Here is a 22,509-nt window from a genome sequence, read left to right on the forward strand (position 1 = left end):
GTTCTGCTATACTCGAAAACAACTGATATAAGTTAAGACCAACCAGAGCAAATTTTATCTTTATGACTGAGATGTTTAGAACTGTTGAAACTCAGAATAAAAGACAAAAGGTTTCTTCTAACGCTTTTTTATGGCACTTAAGACTTGGACATATAAATCTCAATAGGATTGGGAGGCTGGTTAAGAGTGGACTTCTAAATAAGTTAGAAGATGACTCCTTACCACCGTCTGAGTCCTGTCTTGAGGGAAAGATGACTAAAAGATCTTTTACTGGAAAGGTCTTAAAGCCACGATACCCTTAGAGCTCGTTCACTCAGATCTTTGTGGATCGATGAACGTAAGAGCTCGAGGTGGGTATGAATATTTCATCAGCTTCATTGATGATTATTCTAGGTATGGTCATATTTACCTAATGCATCACAAGTCTGAAACCCTTGAAAGGTTCAAGGAATATAAGGCATAAGTTGAAAACCAATTAGGTAAATCAATAAAGACACTTCGATCGGATCGAGGTGGATAGTACATGGACTTGAAATTCCAAGACTATTTGATAGAACATGGAATTCAGTCACAACTTTCTGCACCTAATATGCCTCAACAAAACGGTGTATCTGAAAGAAGAAACCGAACCTTGTTAGACATGGTTCGCTCTATGATGAGCTATGCTCAATTACCTGATTCCTTTTGGGGACATGCGTTAGAGACCGTTGTCTACATTTTGAACAATGTTCCCTCTAAGAGTGTTTCTGATACACCTTATGAGCTATGGAAAGGGCGTAAAGGTAGTTTACATCACTTTAGGATTTAGGGCTGCCCAGCACACGTGTTAGTGCAAAACCCTAAGAAATTGGAACGACGTTCAAAATTATGCCTATTTGTAGGTTACCCAAAAGAATCAAAAGGTGGTTTGTTTTATAATCCTCAAGAGAATAAAGTATTTGTGTCGACAAATGCCACATTCTTAGAGGAAGACCACATTAGGAGTCATCAACCTCGCAGTAGGCTAGTATTGAATGAGATGTCCAAAAACACTGCAGAAAGAGCTAGTTCATCAACTAAAGTAGTTGATGTAACTAACATTTATGGTCAGTCACATCCTTCTCAAGAGTTGAGAATGCCTGGACGTAGTGGGAGGGTTGTTCTTCAGCCTGACCGTTACTTGGGTTTAACAGAAACTCAAATCGTCATACCAGATGACGGCATAGATGATCCATCAACCTATAAACAGGCGATGAATGATGTGGACCGAGACCAATGGATAAAAGCCATGAACCTTGAAATGGAATCAATGTATTCCAATTCGGTCTGGGTTCTTGTAGATCAGCCAAATGACGTAAAGCCAATTGGTTGTAAATGGATCTACAAGAGAAAACGAGACCATACCGGGAAAGTACAGACTTTCAAGGCTCGACTTGTGGCAAAGGGTTTCAACCAGAGAGAGGGAGTTGACTATGAGGAAACTCTCTCCTGTTGCCATGCTAAAGTCGATTAGGATACTCTTGTCCATCGCCACTTTTTATGATTATGAAATTTGGCAGATGGATGTCAAGACAGCATTCCTAAATAGAAGTCTTGAAGAGAGTATCTATATGGTCCAACCAGAGGGGTTCATTGAACAGGGCCAAGAAGAAAAGGTTTGTAAGCTTCAGAGATCCATTTATGGATTGAAGCAAGCATCTCGGTCCTGGAATATAAGATTTGATACTGCGATCAAATCTTATGGCTTTGAGCAAAATGTTGACAAACCTTGTGTATATAAGAAAATCGTCAATTCCACTGTAGCGTTTCTAGTTTTGTACGTTGACGACATCCTACTTATTGGGAATGATGTAGGTTTTCTGTTTGACGTTAAAAAATGGCTAGCTAAGCAATTCCAAATGAAAGATTTGTGAGATGCACAGCATGTTCTAGGGATCCAAATAGTTCGGAACCGAAAGAACAAGACACTAGCCATGTCTCAAGCAACTTATATCGACAAAATGTTGTCTACATATAAGATGCAGAATTCCAAAAGAGGTTTATTACCTTTTAGACATGGAATTCACCTGTCTCAGGAACAGTGTCCTAAGACACCTCAAGAAATTGAGGGGATGAGACATATTCCCTACGCTTCAGCTGTTGAAAGCTTAATGTATGCTATGTTATGTACTAGACCTGACATATTGATTACGCTTGTTTACATGCGTAAAAAGAAGGTTTTAGATGCTGTTTTTACTATGTTTCAGCTTTGTTTCGGATTTTTCTCGGTCGTTTAAGTTCCAATTCATGCAAAATTCATATATTATGGTTTGTGGTTGGCTTATATTGTATTTATGACATTTTAGAACCATTTGGGAGTGCAAATTAATCAAAAGAAGCAAAAAGACGGAAAAACCTACATGGGAGGCGCCAGACGCCTGGGAAGCCTGCAGAAAAACTGGTTTTCTTCCAACTTTGCCCTTAATGAAACGCGTCTTCCAATGCGTTTTGGTGGTTCCAACCGATGCATACGTGTAGAAGAAGTGTTCCACTATCAGTTTGAGCACGATTTGGTCAGTCAAAAGAGTTGGAAATGGGTGATTCACCATCGTTTTAGGACCTACCTAACCAATTATGCACAGCTATAAATTCCAGCAACTTCTCCACCAAATTCATCAAGCCTTGCTTCCTTCTCTTGATCATTTTTAGTGTTTCTTTGTTGCTTTCTAAGTACTTTTGAGTTGCTTTCATTAGTTGCTTTTCGTTTTTAAATCCCGAGCACTTTACATTCTTTTATTGAGCTTGTTTTGTTTCCATTTGTACTTAGTCATTTTCTACTTATTCAAATATATAAAAATCTAGCACTTTGCTTATCTTCTCTTTGCCTTTACTTTATTTTTAGTTAAGAGAGTTGTGTTTTTGGAGGAAAGAGCACGTGACACTCCCCCTTGCTTGAAAGAGAAGGGCGAAGCTCTCAATCCCGATAAAAACTCTCCGTTAGTTAACTTTTGTTTTTCACACATGCATTCCACATTCAACCATTTTACTTGCTGTATTTTCTTCAATATGTCTTTCTAAATTCCCGTCTCTAGCCCGGTTATGGATAGTTAGCCTTTTATGTCTAAAAAGGGTTGCTAAGAAGTAGTGTTTTTGCTTTCTATTCATTGCTCAACATGTTTTCCCAAAAAGTTAGGATTTAGAGAAGGCCACTGTAAGTCTTAACAAGTCAATACTGAAAAGGTTGCTTATTTGCATTGTTGAGTGGTTAAACCGAGGAGAGGAGCGCCTTAGACATAAGGGTTCCGCTTAAGTAGCCTAGACACAGGACCTTAACCCGAGGTTGCGACTATTTCCATCCTAAAACTAAGATATATCTCATAATAGACATATTAGGGAATGTCTTAGGACTTTGAACTTGCTTAGACATAAGTCAAGTGAGAGGCGTAGTCGTTGGTTTCTAAAGCAAAATGCATATTTGACTGGGAGTTTATGCTGAACGCACGCACTAAGCGTGGTAACAATTATATAGATGCAAGCGCACACCTGTCAGAGTAATATAAAATGGATGGAGTATCCAAGTATCGATCCTCAAGGACTTCTAAACAATTTCCAAACTCTAAAGTTTTAAAGAATAGTGAATGTTGGAATGAGTGATTCTTGTAAAATGGGAAGTGGTCACAAATAATGGTTTGGATTTGAGATTTGGACTTATAATAATAAAACCTAGCCCGAATTACTTCAAGTTAGCCAACAAAGACTCAAGGACATGCTAAGGACAATATGCTTTTTACTTTAGAAACCAACGAATACGCTTCTCACTTGACTTATGTCTAAGCAAGTTCAAAGTCCTAAGACATTCCCTAATATGTCTATTATGAGATATATCTTAGTTTTAGGATGGAAATAGTCGCAACCTCGGGTTAAGGTCCTATGTCTAGGCTACTTAAGCGGAACCCTTATGTCTAAGGCGCTCCTCTCCTCGGTTTAACCACTCAACAATGCAAATAAGCAACCTTTTCAGTATTGACTTGTTAAGACTTACAATGGCCTTCTCTAAATCCTAACTTTTTGGGAAAACATGTTGAGCAATGAATGGAAAGTAAAAACACTACTTCTTAGCAACCCTTTTTAGACATAAAAGGCTAACTATCCATAACCGGGCTAGAGACGGGAATTTAGAAAGACATATTGAAGAAAATACAGCAAGTAAAATGGTTGAATGTGGAATGCATGTGTGAAAAACAAAAGTTAACTAACGGAGAGTTTTTATCGGGACTGAGAGCTTCGCCCTTCTCTTTCAAGCAAGGGAGAGTGTCACGTGCTCTTTTCTCCAAAAACACAACTCTCTTAACTAAAAATAAAGTAAAGGCAAAGGGAAGAATAAGCAAAGTGCTAGGTTTTTATATATTTGAATAAGTAGAAAATGACTAAGTACAAATGGAAACAAAACAAAGCTCAATAAAAGAATGTAAAGTACTCGGGATTTAAAAACCAAAAGCAACTAATGAAAGCAACTCGAAAGTACTTAGAAAGCAACAAAGAAACACTAAAAATGATCAAGAGAAGGAAGCAAGGCTTGATGATTTTGGTGGAGAAGTTGCTGGAATTTATAGCTGTGCAGAATTGGTTAGGTAGGTCCTAAAACGATGGTGAATCACCCATTTCCAACTCTTTTGACTGACCAAATCATGCTCAAACTGATAGTGGAACACTTCTTCTACACGTATGCACCGGTTGGAACCACCAAAACGCATTGGAAGACGCGTTTCATTAAGGGCAAAGTTGGAAGAAAACCAGTTTTTCTGCAGGCTTCCCAGGCGCCTGGCGCCTCCCATGATGGTTTTTCCGTCTTTTTGCTTCTTTTGATTAATTTGCACTCCCAAATGGTCCTAAAATGTCATAAATACAATATAAGCCAACCACAAACCATAATATATGAATTTTGCATGAATTGGAACTCAAACGACCGAGAAAAATCCGAAACAAAGCTGAAACATTGTAAAAACAGCATCTAAAACCTTCTTTTTACGCATGTAAACAAGCGTAATCAATATTGTCCTTAGCATGTCCTTGATTCTTGTTGGCTAACTTGAAGTAATTCGGGCTAGGTTTTATCATTATAAGTCCAAATCCTAAATCCAAACCATTATTTGTGACCACTTCCCATTTTACAAGAATCACTCATTCCAACATTCACTATTCTTTAAAACTTTAGAGTTTGGAAATTGTTTAGAAGTCCTTGAGGATCGATACTTGGATACTCCATCCATTTTATATTACTCTGACAGGTGTGCGCTTGCATCTATATAATTGTTACCACGCTTAGTGCGTGCGTTCAACATAAACGCCCAGTCACATATGCTATGCAGTAGGGATAGTCAGCAGATATCAGTCTAATCCAGGATATGATCATTGGACTGTCGTTAAAAATATCCTCAAGTATCTTAGGAGAACGAGGAACTATATGCTCGTGTATGGTGCTAAGGATCTGATCCTTATTGGATACACTGACTCTGATTTTCAGACCGATAAAGATGCTAGAAAATCTACATCGGGATCAGTGTTCACTTTGAATGGAGGATCAGTAGTGTGGAGAAGTGTAAAGCAAACTTGCATTGCAGACTCCACAATGGAAGCTGAATACGTAGCTGCTTGTGAAGCAGCAAAGGAAGCAGTGTGGCTCAGGAAATTCTTGACTGATCTGGAAGTCGTTCCAGACATACATCTGCCCCATCACTCTCTTTTGTGATTATAGTGGAGCAGTTGCAAATTCCAAGGAACCTAGAAGCCATAAGCGCGCAAAGCATATTGAGCGGAAATACCATCTCGTAAGGGAGATAGTAAACCGGGCAGACGTGGTCGTCACTCAGATAGCCTCGGAAGAGAATCTTGCTGATCCATTTACTAAGGTCCTCTCGGCTAAAGTGTTTGAGGGTCACCTAGAGAGTCTAGGACTACGAGTTTTGTAAACTAGGATAAGTGGGAGAATAATTCGGCGTGTATCTGATGTATGCCCAATCTTCTTGTATTTTCTCACTCAAACTCAATAAAATGTACCATTCGAGTTTTAGTCCAGGTGGGAGTTTGTTGGGTTTTATGTCCTAAAACTCATAGTTTGAAAATGACAGATATACTTTTATCATTCAATAATGTTGTTATTGAAGGTTTTAATCAATAAGTAGTTATTGATCCAATAAAATGTTCTTACTATATCCAAATCCAATAAAATAAAGGATCCTGACTGTTACCTGAGACTCAAACTCTATGTAAGAGACATAAATATGGATCAAGTTTGAGTTAACAGTCTAAATGGTCTATAGTATAGGAATAAGGTTGGGCGCCTTATTCCGGGGACACTATGGATGCGGCCCACTTTGTAGCTAGTACAAACGATGTGATCCTAATTCATTCATGTGAAGACATGCGAGTGGGGGTGTCCCGTGCAAAGAGTTTGCATAAGACCGGACCATGAGATAGTCACTTGTACTTTATAACACCTCTTACTGTTTGAAACTGGCTATCTCAACTTTGATGTCCTAGGTAACTCGATCTTAATCCTGAGCTAACTATGAACTTCTGTTTACTCGGGATTATCCTTAGATCTGCATGGGTGAGAGCAGCTCAACAGCGCTGGCTCAATAAGCCTCCCATTTCAGGGGTAAGACCCGGTAGATAGCTAGGGACATAGGGTGCAAGAAGGAATTCACTTCTACCCAATTTTGGGATAGTAGAGAGGTTGTTCTCTTAAGGGCTGAATCCAGGTCTTGAACAATTGGCGCCACCCTCATCAAAAGGTTTGAGAGGATTTTTTGATTTGATAGTTGGACTACAAATCATTGTTCATCAGAGGATTAGTGGGACTTAAGGAACAAGAGGTAATTACAGGGGTAAAGCGGTATTTTGACCCAGCTATAATTACGAACAACATGTGAAGGGTCGACTTACCGATCATGGTTATATCAAATGGACATAATATATCTACAGTGAGGAGAGTGCAGCTACGGGCTTTAGTGGAGTGACCGCGTAGTTAACGATTGCTGGTTAACTAGGTTAAAGAGTTTAACCGGTTAATCTCGGATCGTTGGAGCTCATGATCTGTAGGTCCATAAGGTCCCCTGGCTAGCTCATATAGGAATAAACTTGGAATAATTTGAAGGAATAATTCAAATCGTACGAATTAGTTTAATCATATGAGATATGATTAAGTAATTGATATATGATATCAATTTGAGAAATTTGGACAAAATATTTAAATAGGATTTAAATATTAAAATTATGAATGCGGATTCATAATCGGAGGCATGGATTTCATCAAACATCGGATTTTGGAAAAAGTCAAATAGTTGCCTTTGACCAGAGAAAGTCAAAGGTGGACTAAAGTAGATTAAAATAATGTTTTTAACCAAGTGGGTGGAAAATTCCACTAACTTGTTGAGTGGAACATTTAAATAATCTCAAAAATCCTCTTTTTGACACTTAGCCATGCATGCATAAGTAGTATGTGTGTTGTAAGTTTTTTGTGAACTTAAACATGCATTTTGACACTTAGCCATGCCATGCATGAGTGAAATGTGTGTTGTAAGCTTTTGGTGAACTTAGACATGCATTTTGACACTTAGCCATGCCATGTATGAGTGGAATGTGTGTTGTAAGCTTTTGGTGAACTTAGACATGCATTTTGACACTTAGTCATGCCATGCATGAGTGGAATATGTGTTGTATGCTTTTGGTGAACTTTGACATGCAACAGTTGCATGTAATTTGCCTATTTAAGAAGACTTTTGTTCAAACATCAAAATCTCTTGGAACCTTTGGCCATGTGATGTGTTTTCAAAAAGCTTACATAACTCCTTTTAGCTCCACTTTTCTCTAATTTTTTCCTTCTCTAAAAAGAGTCCCACCACTCTATTCCAAAGAGAATAGCTAGGAAGATCTCTTGGTGGTCCTTCATTGGAGCTATTTGAAGATTTTTGAAAAGCTACAAAGGTTTGTATTTTTCTCTACTTATCTCTAAGCATCATAATGTATGATCATGCATGTTTAATCCTAGGTTGTATTATGCATCTAGATTGTTATTTCGATTCTTGCTCACTTCCGCTGCGCATGTATGTATTTTTTCCATCAGCCTCGCTACTCAATTAGTGACGTATCAGCCCCCGACCATTTAGACCCGAGGCCCTGACACTCACCCATTCACTTTCCCCAAGAATTCAACGTTCCTTATCATAACCAACTCCACATCAGCCCCTAGCCTGCGGTCCGAAAATATGCTTCAATTACACTCACATCTCATAAGAAAATAATATGACTCAGACCAGCACGCTCGCATCATAAATGAACATTTATATAAACTGTACAAGCACGCTCACATCATAAGAAAACATAATCACAATAACGTGCATCCTTTGTAAACACACATCATTCCACAAAAATTCTCAGCAGTTTAGCAAGGCAAGATTCCACCATTATCACCGACGAATATTCAACACTACACCAAGTATACAGATTAACACAAACGAGAGTTACCTAGCACAATAGCGTATCAAAATCAATATTAAACATCACAAAACAGCACATTAGAAACCAACTAGCACACATCAACGCACGCACACGCCCGTTGTCTACTTACACACAACTGCGCCCCTAAGTTTTTGCGTCGATCTCACACCTAGGCACTAAAATAGAAAAAAACAGCAAGTTACATATACGATTCAGCATTCAAAATCAATTCTAAGAGGGTTCAAATGACTCATTACCACAAAATCGACTTCGTCAAGGTGTGGGTAACTTAGATCTTGCTCGCCAAGGTGTGGGTAGCCTAAATCGGGATTGGAACGGATGTGGGTAAGCCCGAATGCCACTGAAACACTGCTGTCCACGAGTTGCAGCAGAGGAAAAATACTCCAAATCCTTTTTCGACGCTGTTGAATGCTAAAACAACGTCTGGGTCATCCAAACCACGCTTCCACGGGTTGTGGGTTATCACCGAAACTCTGAGACGCCGCTAAAAACACCCAAACACAGCCGCCACACTCCAGTCCGCCGCTGCACCTGCTACAAATTTCGCAGCCGCTGGAACGTCGTGGGTCGCCGGCCGCCGCTGCTATGGGATCGTCGGGGATAGACGAACGCCGCCGAGGATCGTCGGAGGGCTGCCGCAACACGGCGTTCACGGGTCTGCTCGAAGTCGCCGGAACGAGAAGACCCGTCGTCGAGCCTGCCGCCGCGTGCGGTTGAATTGCCACTGGTACCGCCGGTCGCCGGAGGAAGAGAGGAAGTCGCCGCTGGTATCGCCGGTCGCCGGAGGAAGAGAGGAAGAAAAGAGGGTTGGCGGCTAGGGCAAGGGAAGGAAGAAAGAGATGGAAACCTTGTGTGTTTTGTTTTTTTTTTCTTTTTATTAATTTTATTTTCCTTTGTTTTAAAATCAAACCAACCCAATAAAAGCCCAACATAACCAAGCCCAAGAGAAAAAGAAACCCATCCCAACATAAGATAAAACAATCACGCAGAACCCGATATATATAAATTTAATTAAAGTTCAATTTAAAATTAAATGAAAATCTCCTGATTCGAGACTATCTCTGAGGGACTCGGGCCGTTACAGATCTATCAGTCAAGAAATCAAGAATAATAACTATCTCTCCCAATGACAATTAATTCTCCCACTTATTAAGAAACCACTATCCCTATATAGTTTCATTAACATGTAGGGCCTTACGTCTTAGACTTTTAACAACCTCTAAGATAATTCTAAATCTCCTGATCTTAGAACTATCCCAGTCATGCATTCATGTTCCAATCTAAACCAACTCTCCCGACAGTAAGATTCAAATTTAGCAACAATTAATCTGTGATCAAGAGATTAAAAGCATGAAGCGAATAAATGCACAAACAGATTAAAAACAAATCAATCAAGCCAATTGTTAATAAATCCAACTGATAAATCTAGTGGCTTCGTCAATCCCTAGAACAAGAAGATTAGCTACTCGTGTTCACGAAAATACAATAAAATCCCACAAAGAATTTCATAATAAATCTAGAAAAGATAAGGGAAATGAGAGAAACTAAAGTCGTAGTGTCGATTAATCGTCCTCGACTCAATCTCCATGATCACGATGCTTCGAAAATCAACTTCTCGCCTTTCTTGCTTTAAATTTCGAGCCAATTCTCTCAGAATTCCAATTCTCCAATGTGAGAATCCCCAAAAGTCCCCAAAAATAGCGCACTAATATTTTACTTATGTGACGGCATCGCTACAGTGCCATGGCACTGTCCAAAAATTGTGAAGGACAAGGAAGTTCATAGTGCTATGGTGCTACAACGCACGCCACAGTGCTGTCATCACGAAAAAAGGCCCAAGCTTTATCTACGAGCGCCATGGCACTGTGCACGGGTGCTGTGGCGCTACTTCTTCGGGAATTTGCTCCCAATTATGACTTGCAGGCGCCATGGCGCTGCGGCGCTGATGTGGCTAAATTAAGCTCCTCTTTTTTGCTCTAGTTCTCCTCTCAATTGATCGTTTATGCTCCAATTCTTTCTAATAACTTAATCCTACAAATACATCAGTTAGGCACGTAAATGAGCCATAAATGACCGAAAATTGTTAAATAATTTCCACCTGAATATCATGAATTGTTAAATAATTTATTGCTCTTTGAAAGATAATTTTCCAAATGCTTTCTCTACATTACTCAACGAATAAAAGAGAATGCACTTATATAACTTTTTTTTTTCTTTCCCAACCAAACTTTTTTTTCTTCTTTTTTTTTTTGTTTTGTTTTTTGTGTGTTTTTTCCATTTTTTTTTTTGAACCATACTTTTTTTTTAGCTTACAAAGTTGGCTTCAACTGAAGCAAATTTTCCTCCCTTGTCTTAACACTGGTAAAGAAAGAAATAGGGAGGATAATATCCGAAACATGCCTCAGGGCTAATAAACGTGTTCAATCCAAGAAAAAGAATGGAAAATTAGGCTCAAATATGGCTCTCTAAAGGAAAAATATAACAAGGTAGGCTCTTTAGAAGTCTCAAATTATGGGTGAACCTAAATTGCCCTTATCATCTTAAGACACTAATTCAAACATGTAGTCACAAAATGCATTCACCAGCAAGTTCTAAATAAGTATGCCAAGTTCGATCACACACAAGAATGAAAAGTGAGCAAGATGTAATAGATTGCTTTAAGGCTCAAAACCTTACTGGGTATGTAAATAGTTTCAAGTTAATGGCAATTTTCATTCAATAATCCAACGAGAAACCATCATAAAATTTTAAAGAAGGAAAACAAAAACAGTCACACTTAACTTTTTCATGCATACGGAAGCCACTCAAAGATGCATTCATAACCCAGCAAATATTCAAGGATATTAATAAAAATTCAAGGTTTCAAAAAGGAAATCAGCATATATGAATCAGAGTAAACCTATCATCTAAAAAAAATTATTACAGACCAGATTCCACTACTCTCAAACTTAGATGTTACATTGTCCCAATGTAAAGAAAAACAATGCAATCAAATTAAGAATTACAGCCCGAACAAAATAGTAAGGGAGTAGAAGGAAACTACCCTGAATGATGATGAATCATCGGTCCTCGTCCTCAGTGGATGAATCATGAAATTGTGGAAGTGGAGGAAGAGGCTGCGCTGATTGTTGAGCCTGAAAGCATTGAACAAGATAGTAATATTACAGCCTCTGGTTCACATGAAAATGATGGAACTGGCGTGAAAGATGGCGAACTTCCTCCTCGAATGGTCATGGAGCGCGCTGCTATGGGGGTGGATCAGCATGGACTTCCGGTTGTTCTTATGCAGGGCCTTCAATCTCCATAAGGGGCTCCGACCTACGGATAGACAAAATGTAATTCTTGTCCATCACACTTTTGGGACCCAGCAATGTCTCTGTGGTGTCACAAACAACACCAACCTTCTTATAGAGGCCGGTTATCAGCATGGGATGGGGAAGGGCACGGATTGTGGTACCGCGTCTTGCATGCTTATTGCTTTGCTTGATAATCCGTCCAACATCGATAGACTTACCGGTAACAATGGCATAAAGCAATATGACCAGTTCTTTGGTGACATCGCTCATGTGGGTCATTGGAAGTAACTGTGAACAAAAAAAAAAATTATGTCATACCTTATCGTGAACACTCAAATCTGCAGATTTGAAGGTAATGGCTTCACTGTGCCGCATTTTCCATTCAGAATTCGAGCTGCATAAAACTACGGATGATATGATCTATGTCAAGCTCCTCATTAGCATACCGATTATAGTCGTACTGATCAAAATTAGGGAGCTCATAAAATTCGTTCATAGAGATATTGTCGAAAGCCACGCTCCTTCCCCGAACAAAAGAAATATTGGACCCCTCCTGGATATTAGCATAAAATTCACAAACAAGGGGGACCACAGCAACATCGGGCTGCTGAACAAAACTGACACATCTTCTAGAAACAATATTCTCATACATGCTCTGTTGGTGGACCTCATCAGGTAATAGGCCCCGTTCCTGAAATAAGACTCTTATGGCCCGCTACAGTGGAGAACCAAGTGGATGCCTCCCCATTGATAAATTTATTTCTATCATATGAACTAGAGGAGGAGGAGGCACCACGTGCTCGTTTTGGAGCCATAATAGTATAAACACAACAAAACGACAAAAAATGCTATATAAAAGTACTGACACTTCAAAACGTTTCAACCCAAGTGTGAGAATCTCATTAAAGACAACAACAACAAAATATCAGTGTATATACCGACCCAAAACAACAAAATCTTACTTGGTTCGGAAGAATTTATGGATTTGACAATAACCCACAACTTGAACGCCTAAAATTGCTCCAAAAGAACACGCAATCCTGAAATAGATGGTAGAAACAGTGAATCAAGGATGAAATTGGCCTAAGACGGAGAAAAATAGAAGAAAAATCGAGCAAGAAGTTAAGGAAAGCAGCGGAGGAGCGCTGCGACACTTAGGGTTTGAAAAGAGGTTGAAAATGTCGGACGAACTCTGGATTTAAAAAACCCAGAAGTTGCGATAGCGCCATGGCACTCTGCCCTCAGGAAAATCTGTTGTGCCAGGCGTTGCAGAGCGCTGTAGCGCCCTTGCATGCACCATGGCGCTTCCATGCATCCAGCTTGCGCGTTTTTTTTCTTCTTCTTCGTATTCTTTTCATACACAAAGAAATAAACAAAAAAAAATATTGGTTAGTAAGGACCCAACAATAATGAAAACAAAAAAAAAAAGTAAATAGAACAAAAATAAACAAATGAAACAAATATATGGATTGCCTCCTAAAAACCGCTTTATGTAACGTCTGTAGCTAGACGGGGTAACTGTCGATCGATTTGGCTCCTCCAAAAGAATTTTTTTGAAAGTCCTCTCTTCCGTGCAAAAATAATGTTTTGAGTCGTTGCCCATGGATTTCAAAGATCTGCCATCACTTGCTTGTAGTTCAACGGTGCCATGTGGGAAAACTGACTTTATGGTAAAAGAACCAGACCATCGAGATTTTAGTTTGCTAGGAAATAAGCGTAATCGATAATTAAATAAAAGAACCTGTTGCCCGGGCTCAAAAGATCGATGCTGAATCATCTTATCATGCCACTTTGTTGTTCTTTCTTTGTAAAGCTTGGCATTTTCATAAGCCTGACAACGAAATTCCTCAATCTCATAAAGTTGCAAAAGGCATTGCTCCCCAGCTTTTTGAAGATCAAAATTTAATTTCTTGATGGCCCAATAGGCTTTGTGTTCCAATTCCACTGGAAGGTGACAAGCTTTCCCAAACACCATCCAATACGGTGACATACCAATTGGTGTTTTGAAAGCTATTCTGTAGGCTCATATTGCATCATCCAACTTCAAAACCCAATCCTTTCGGTTTGTTTTGACTGTTTTCTCCAAGATCTGCTTGATTTCCCTGTTAGACGTTTCAACTTAACCATTAGTTTGAGGATGATAAGCTAAAGAAATTTTATGTTTAACTCCATACCTCGTGAGCATCGAATTAAACAATTTATTACAGAAAGCGAGCCTTCATCACTAATAAAAGTGCGTGGAGTACCAAATCTTGTAAAAATATTCTTATGCAAATATTGTAACACACCACGTGCATCATTCTTTTTCGTGGCCACAACTTCAACCCATTTAGAAACATATTCAACAGCCAATAAAATATTAAGATACCCATGTGAAGAAGGAAAGGGACCCATTAAATCAATACCCCAAACATCAAATAATTCTACCTCTAAAATAGCAGTTAAGGGCATTTCGTGACGTCGAGAAATATTACCTTTTCTTTTGCACCTATCACAAGTCTTTGCAAAAGTATAACAATCCTTAAAGATGATAGGCCAATAAAAACTAGATTGCAATATCTTAGCAGAATTACAAGTAGGTCCAAGTGACCGCCATAAGGCGACAAGTGACATTCATGCAAAATATTATTGATTTCCTCGGTTGGTACGCACTTTCGAATGATTTGGTCAGAACAAATTTTGAAAAGTAGAGGTTCATCCGACAGGTAGTGTTTTACATAATGCGAGAAATTTTTTCTTTGATGAGAGTTCAGATCTGATGGTAATACTCCTCCTGCAAGAAAATTAACAAAGCCAGCAAACCAAGGAATAATAGACTCTACCTGATACAATTTTTTGAGGTTGTCCTGTTCAATCCTCGACAAGTGATCAGTTACCACATTTTCACAACCTCTCCTATCCTTAATCTTAAAATCAAACTCCTACAAAAGAAGAATCCATCGAATCAGGCGAGGTTTTGAATCCTTCTTATTAAATAAATATCGAAAAGCTGCATGGTAAGTATGCACAATCACTTGAGTGCCTAACAAATATGACCTAAATTTATCAAGAGCAAAAACTACAGCAAGCATCTCCTCTTCTGTGGTAGTGTAATTTTATTGTGCACTGTCAAGAGTCCTACTTGCATAATAAATTGCTCTGAAACATTTATCTCGTCCCTTGCCCAAAACTGCTCCTACTGAAAAGTCACTAGCATCACATATAATCTCAAAATGTTGACTACAATCAGGAACTACAATAAAAAATGCAGAAGTCAGTTTCTCTTTTAGCATATTAAATGCTAGCAAACAATCATCAGTAAAGAGAAAAGGAGCATCTTTTTCAAGAAGATTACATAAAGGTTTTAAAACTTTTGAAAAATCTTTAATAAAGCGCCTGTAAAAACCTGCATGTCCTAAAAAACTCCTAACTCCTTTTACATCATCGGGGGATGAATTTGTTCAATCGCTAAGATTTTAGCCCTATCAACTTCCAATCCCTTCTCAGAAACCTTATGCCCCAAAATTATCCCTCCTGTGACCATAAAATGGCATTTTTCCCATTTCATAACAAGGTTAGTTTCTTGACAACGTTGCAAAACACGAGAAAGATTATGGAGGCAAGTGTCAAATGAAGAACCAAAAACATAAAAATCATCCATAAAACCTCCATGATGTCATCAACCATATCTGCAAAAATAGCCATCATGCATCGCTGAAGTATAGTAGGGGCGTTACACAACCCAAATGGTATTCTCATAAAGGCAAAGGTACCATAAGGACATGTGAATGTCGTCTTCTCTTGGTCCTCAGGAGAAATTGCGATCTCACTATAACTTGAATAACCATCAAGGAAACAATAGTAAGGATAACCTGTCAATCTATCAAGCATCTGATCAATAAAAAGGAGAGGGAAGTGATCTTTTCTAGTGCCCTTATTTCATTTTCTATAGTCAATGCATACTCACCACCCAATTACCGTCCTTGTAGAGATGAATTCATTTTTTCATTTTTTATTACCGTCATCCCTCCTTTATTTGGCACAACATGCACAGGACTCACCCAATAACTATCAGATATAGCATAAAGAATCCCTGCCTTAAGGAGTTTTAGAACTTCGGCTTTTACCAATGATATGGCCTTAGTGGATAGGAGGAACCTCAACGTGCAATATAAGGATGAACCCTTAGAGGCGTAAAGAGAGGACCTATTCCATACTAGGTGCATAGTGAACTTTACCACATGTAGTGTTATCGTTGATAGTGGGAGTTGCAATAATGTTGCTAGTAAGGATGTAGTGGAGAGATTGAAATCAACCACCATACCCCACCCACGGTCCCATAGGTTACAATGGTTAAATGATAGTGGGGATGTGAGAGTCCAAAAGCAAGTTCAAGTTTCATTCAACATAGGTAGGTACAAAGATGAGGTAGCTTGTGATGTTGTACCTATACATGCTAGTGATTTCTTGCTAGGAATATCGTGGCAATTAGACAAGAAAGTAAGTTTTGGTGGTTTTCTTAATAAATATTCTTTTGAGCATCAAGGACAGAAAATCGCACTTGTTCCTCTTTCTACAAAAGAAGTACATGTTGATCAATTGAAATTGAAAGAAAGAAGATTGAAGGTCGAAAAGCAGGAAGTTGTTGAACTTCGAAATAAAATCAAAGAGAATGCCCCTAAAAATGATAAGAAAGTCATGACCCTCATGACTATAAGTGATGAAATAGAGTGAGCTCTATGTGCTACACTGTTGCTTTTTCTATATTTACATGAAGGTAATGATCTCAGAACTCAAAAAAAAAGAAACACTTTACCTAGTACTTGTGTTGAGTTTTTACAGAATATCGAGGAGATACTACCCGAGACCATGCCAAGCAGGTTATTACCCTTTGAAAGGAGAATTGAAGAAGAAGAACAACAACAACAAGCAAGTCTGTTCCAGCCCCCCCACTCAAGGATCCCAAGCATCTCGTGAGGTCAAGCCACGTGAAGAGGAAAAACAAGGAGACCAGATGGAGATCTTTAAGAATAAATGAGAGAATGGAGTTTTTAAACTACATCAAGGTAACAGTCTTGCTATAGATTCTTATCACTGGACTAACTTGTTTCGTTTGGATGTACGCAAACCACTTGATTCGAGGACGAATCCCAATCAAAAGAGGGAGATGATGTGATCATAATAGGCATTAAGCTCAAAGACTCCACCTACACCAACAGGGAGGAAATGCTTGAAGAGAGACCCACAAAACGAATGAGACTTCATTGGACCCAACAACAAATTTTGACCATTTTTAATGCCAATGAAGAACCTATAAGGGTTCTGAAGGATGTTGCCACCATCTTGCTTGTTGCCCACTCCATAAAAATTTAGGAGATTGTTTTCCATTTTTATTTTAGATATTTTGTGGGATTTATTTTGATTATTGCTTTAAGTTTTTAGCAAAATTTTAAGCAAGTTTTCCATCCTTTAGGAATTTATCAATTTTAATTTTAATTTTTTTAATTTTGTTATCTTCCTTGTAAGGGTTGTGGGCCTTGGCGTATAAATAGGCATGTACCCCTAGTGTTTTATGAAAACTTTGAACTTTGAATTATCAATAAACTTGTGAGAGTTTTCTCTCCTTTGTTGTTTTCATATTTTATACTCAGACCATGCTTGTTTGACTGGTCATCAAACTCAAGGAGTGTTTCTAGGCTCGAGCATAGTGAGTATTCTCTTTTATCAAAGTAACGACTGCAAAGGTCATCCATCTAACCCGTAGCCTCTCGGGTTGAAACCATCTATACGGTTGGGTTCAAGTGGCTTGTGGCTCGAGTAGTCCAATACGCTTGTGTTGTCACGTAACAGTTCCGATAAACCGAGTTTTAACATCCAGAGGAAAGCAAGGAATGCTTTTTGGTGGCGTTCGTGTCTACATTGATGAAGTGTCTTCAAAGGTATGTTTCACTACTGCTGTTTAATAACGCTTATGTCTTTTCTTCATTGTAATTCCGAACAAGATCGAAGCACACGCGTTCACACGCTTCTGCTGCGGGATTTGATTCTTTCAAGCTCATCAAATGACCGAACCATGTGTAATGGGGTTCTATTTCTCTTTTCAATACACCATTTTATTGAGGTGTACTAGGTGTCGTGAGTTGGGAAGCATTCCATATGCTGTCATCTATACCTTGAACCTCAAATCCATTTACTCTCCACCACGATCTAATCAAAGTGTTTTTATTATTTGATCTAATAAATTTTCACCTTCAGTCTTATACTCTGATACGCGACAACCCAAGCATATTGAGCTACTTGAGCCAGAAGGCACTCGAATTCAATTCTATAGTTGGTTCAACCCGAAAGTCTAAGAGTTACAGGGATTACCTTTGCAGTCGTTACTTTGAGCCGAAAGAATACTCACTATGCTTGAGGTCGGAAACAGTCCATGAGTTTGATGACCAATCAAACAAGCATGCTCCGAGAGGCAAATATCAAGACCTGAGTTCAACCACACAAAGGAATTCGATCTTTGGGGGGGAGGGGGTTTTGTACACGGCAAAGGGTGAGAAAAGAATTTCAATTTTATTTCAATTCAAAGGTTCTAAGGTTACTCAACATGGATGGGGTACACACCTGTTCATAGGCTAAGGCTCATAGCCTTTTAAGGAAAATAACAAAATTAAAAAGAAAAAAAATTGATGAATTTCTAAAAAGTGCTAAACTTGCAGAAGATGAATTTAAAAATTGATAAATCAAAAACAATTCTAAAATTAAATCAAGGAAAATAAGAAGGAAATCTTTTCCTTAAAAGTGATGGAGTTGGTGGCAAGGCAAGTTGGGGGCACATGGGAATGGCAACACCAAATGGTTGGGATGGCTATGGGGGTGTGGCGAGCGCGCAAGGAAACGGGCACTAGGGCAGCCGCTGGCTGACGTAAGTGGCACTGGCTTGGTGTAGCAGAAGGGGCAGGCCATGCGAACGGCACTGACAGGCGTGCAGCGTGGGCGGCTGGGCGTGGATAGGTAAGGTGCGTAGAGACACTGGCAGGGCAGACGGGTGTATGGGTGACACCGTATTGACGGGAGCATGGAGCAGTTGGACACGTGCTAAAATGCTGGAGGTAGGCGGGAGCATGCGGATGGAGGAGGCATTGGCATGGTAGATGCACGCGGGGTGTATGCGGCAGTAAGTGTGGGTGCACGACAATATAATATTGCGTGGGCGACAGGCAGCGCTGGCATCAGATGGGCGCGCGTGCTAGCGAGGGTGCTGGCGATGGTCAGGCAGGCGCTTGGTGTGGAGGCACTAACGACAGGGGTGAGAGGGCATGACACGATAGGCGGCTGGTGGGGCGGGTGTAGGGCATGCTGCAGCGTGAAGGCGCGCACGAGCAGTCAAACGGTGCAGACGTGCATACGCTGGACGCGGCTTTATGAGGTTAGTGCGCGCAAACTGTGTGCAATGGGCAAACCATGTGTGTGCAACGAGCCTTCCATCTTAGCATGAGCGGTTGCTTGGTTTCTTATTGGGCTCCTCCTTCCTCGTTTGAGGGAGCCTTCCATCTTTATCTGACTCTTTACTGAACTGGCTTGACTTTTGGATCATTGGCCCAAATATCATCACATCATACTCTTTGAACTTTGCAAGAGCTTCGGGCTTACGTTACATTGGGTAAAGATGCCCAAATCTTAAATAATCATCTATGAAAGAGATGAAATATCCATACCCTACTCTAGCTTGAACATTCATCGGACCATACATGTCTAAATGCACATGTACGAAGGGTTTTTTTGGCTCTATGACCTTTTATTAATTTAACTAAATATTGTTTAATTAAATTAAGTTTATTTTATTAATTAAGTAAATAAGATTTAATTAATGATTAATTAAATTAAAATAGGTTTTAAGTTAATTAATTATTTAATTGATTTATTGAATTAAATATAATTCAATAAGTAAATATATATAGGCCTCAGCACGACACATGCCGTAAACTTGAGTGGCAAAGGAAAGCTAGATCGTTCCTCTTGTTTTAGGCCTGTTCAGACATACGGTTCCTGCACTTGCCATTCGTTAGTTATTAGGGGCATCCTGAAAACATCCAGGTCGAAATATGGCTTTCGAATTAAGTTCCGGATTAGTGGATGCTGCCAAAAGAAGTGGCAATGCCATACGTAAAAAGGAAGAGACTCATAAAATCAATTCCTGGTGGCAAATTCAGCGGGTCAGTCATATGCTCGGCGAGGAAACCTCAAAAACGAAGGAAAGGGCGGAAAGCAGGGAAAAAACAGATGTAGAAATAGAAACCACTTCCGAAACGAAGGGGAGTTAACAAGAACAAGAGGGATCCATCGAAGAAGATACTTCTCCTTCCCTTTATTCGGAAGAAAAGGAGGATCCGGACAAAATCGATGAAACGTAAGAGATCAAAGTGAATGGAAAGGAAACAACAAATGATGAATTCCACTTTAAAGGCAGGCTAGGTTTGCATAGAAGCAGCCACCCTTGGAAGAGTGCGTAATAACTCACTGATCGAGCGCTGTTGCGCCAAAGATGAATGTGGATATATATATATATATATATATGTTAATTATGATATACCATAATTAACAATCCCACCACTTCCCAACAAAATTGCTGGGAAATGGTGAGCTGGAGAGTGGGAAGTTACGCTCACTCTCTTTCTTCCCTCATGCCTTTAAAACACATAGAACTTCTCTGTGTTTTGGTTCATGGAGCACGTCACAGACTGCAACCCATGGCCTGCAGGATAGTACAAATTAGTAGGTGAAGGTGCCACCCGCCATATGTCGGTAATGTCCGCCCTCGCCTGTCCAAATCCTGTACAGCAAAGCGTGCCCCTGTGTTAAAAATATCGTCCTTCCTGGTCGGTCACTCACACCTATAAAAAGGAAGGGCCCCATCACTATCAAGTAAGTGAAAAATCTGTCACTAAACCCCTAATGTGTTCATCCCTACTTTCTACTTCGATTATTGACTTAATCGTTAAAGTGTTTTAGGCAGGACACCACAACAGTGTCGAGTTTTCTTGTTGCAGGCCCATCGTGGACCTCTCCAAAACTGGCCATCAACATATATATAAAAACGTGATAACGAAATTATTAAACTAAAATCTAACACATTGATCAATAAAATAATATGCCATTCACTCAATTACTGGTGGTAAATTGTATATTCAATATGACGCCCCCAAATTTCAAACCACACAAAATGAGGCATGTTACTAAAACATCATATTAAGCTCAATACAGTCAACAGAATAACTACATTTTATTCCATGACCTCAACTAAGAAACTTTACTGAGTTTCATAAATTATTAACTAAACAACTTTTATCAACGAAGTCAACACTAGATTAATTTCATCTTGAAACAAAACAATGAATGCTAACTTCAAATTTCAATTCCACAATCCGGACACAAAACCAAAACTAGAGTTCTAAAAAAAATAGCAAATTGACAACTTTAAAACATTCTTTAAATAGGAAACTAGACAAAACTAACCTATTAACCCAAATAACAAACTCAATTAAAAAGAAAACAACTACAACTATCCTACTCGAAATCAATAACTAAAACGAAACTACGCTACGCAGCTAATGGTCTCTTCCCATCAAGTCTTCTCCTCACCATCACCATTCCTGTGAGTGACCTCGTTACCTGCAAAATCTATAGGGAAAGGGGAAGGGGGTGATTACAAAAACTAGCACTCAATAAGCAGCCCTTACCTGAAGGGTCACGCACAAACAGCATGCTTATACATCAACAAAACGTCATGTTTATCGTTAACATCATGTTTTAAATAAAAAGGAACAATTTATGCATAAACTTGACTAAAAATGCATTCTACATCCTCAGCCCAAACCTCATAACATAACTCATTAATTCTCTTTCCTTTTCCTGCAAGGCTTACTCCTTCGAGTCGTACTGACTCCTGACCATCTATTCAGGACCTCGACACTTCTCTATGGCGCTTGGCGTTCGATCTCCCACCATTATTCCCGAGACCTCGAACTGTTGTATCGACCCCTAACCATGCATAGCTAAGACATCGATGACTTTGCAACATATTGATCCTTGTCCTTTCTTCTAAAGGCGCCAATACTTGCCTTACCTCTAAGACTCTTTGCATCGACCCTCGACCATTTATTCAAAGCCTTGACGCTAATATTTGTCCAAAGTTTGGCAAATCGATCTCCACCTCGATACCCAATTAGTGATGTATTAGCCCTCTAGCTTGATACTCACACATTCACTTTATAATAGAACAAAACTCTCACAGAGTTCTACTACATGCTTTCTAAGCCATGACCCATGCATCAAATGTCTCACAACAATTCAGCATGCTATCATAATCACAAATATACTAATCCTGAAACAATACACCAATATGCTTTCACAAAATAGCAAATCTCACAAAAACTAAGTATGCTTTCATGAGCACAACAAATTACTAATATAATTGTAAATATAATCCAGAAACATATCCAACAGGCATTTGAGAGATAAAACACGCAATTTAAAACATGCAATTCATACATAAGCAAACAAAAAATATCCCTACAAGTAAGAACTACATACAAACAAGGGTCCTAACAAGCTACTAAGCTCGCCAAAGGATTCCCTAAATCAAAGGTAACCAAACTTGGGTTAGAAACTAACTAGAACCACTTTAATTGAATCAAAATCCATGGTAAGTGAGTTGTTACCAACTAACTCACACTAAAACCTTTTGGGTTAGGAGTGGGTG

The 22,509-nt window shown here is 39.2% G+C and overlaps 1 pseudogene; it reads left to right on the forward strand.

Annotated features, from left to right (window-relative positions):
* Positions 1–2,090: 2,090 nt before the first annotated feature.
* LOC148212277 (secreted RxLR effector protein 161 pseudogene) lies at positions 2,091–5,927 on the forward strand (annotated as a pseudogene).
* The last annotated feature ends 16,582 nt before the right edge of the window (positions 5,928–22,509 follow it).

Source organism: Momordica charantia, assembly GCF_013281855.1.
Source record: "Momordica charantia cultivar OHB3-1 chromosome 3 unlocalized genomic scaffold, Mcharantia_2.0 BLBB01000003.1, whole genome shotgun sequence".
NCBI lineage: Eukaryota > Viridiplantae > Streptophyta > Magnoliopsida > Cucurbitales > Cucurbitaceae > Momordica > Momordica charantia.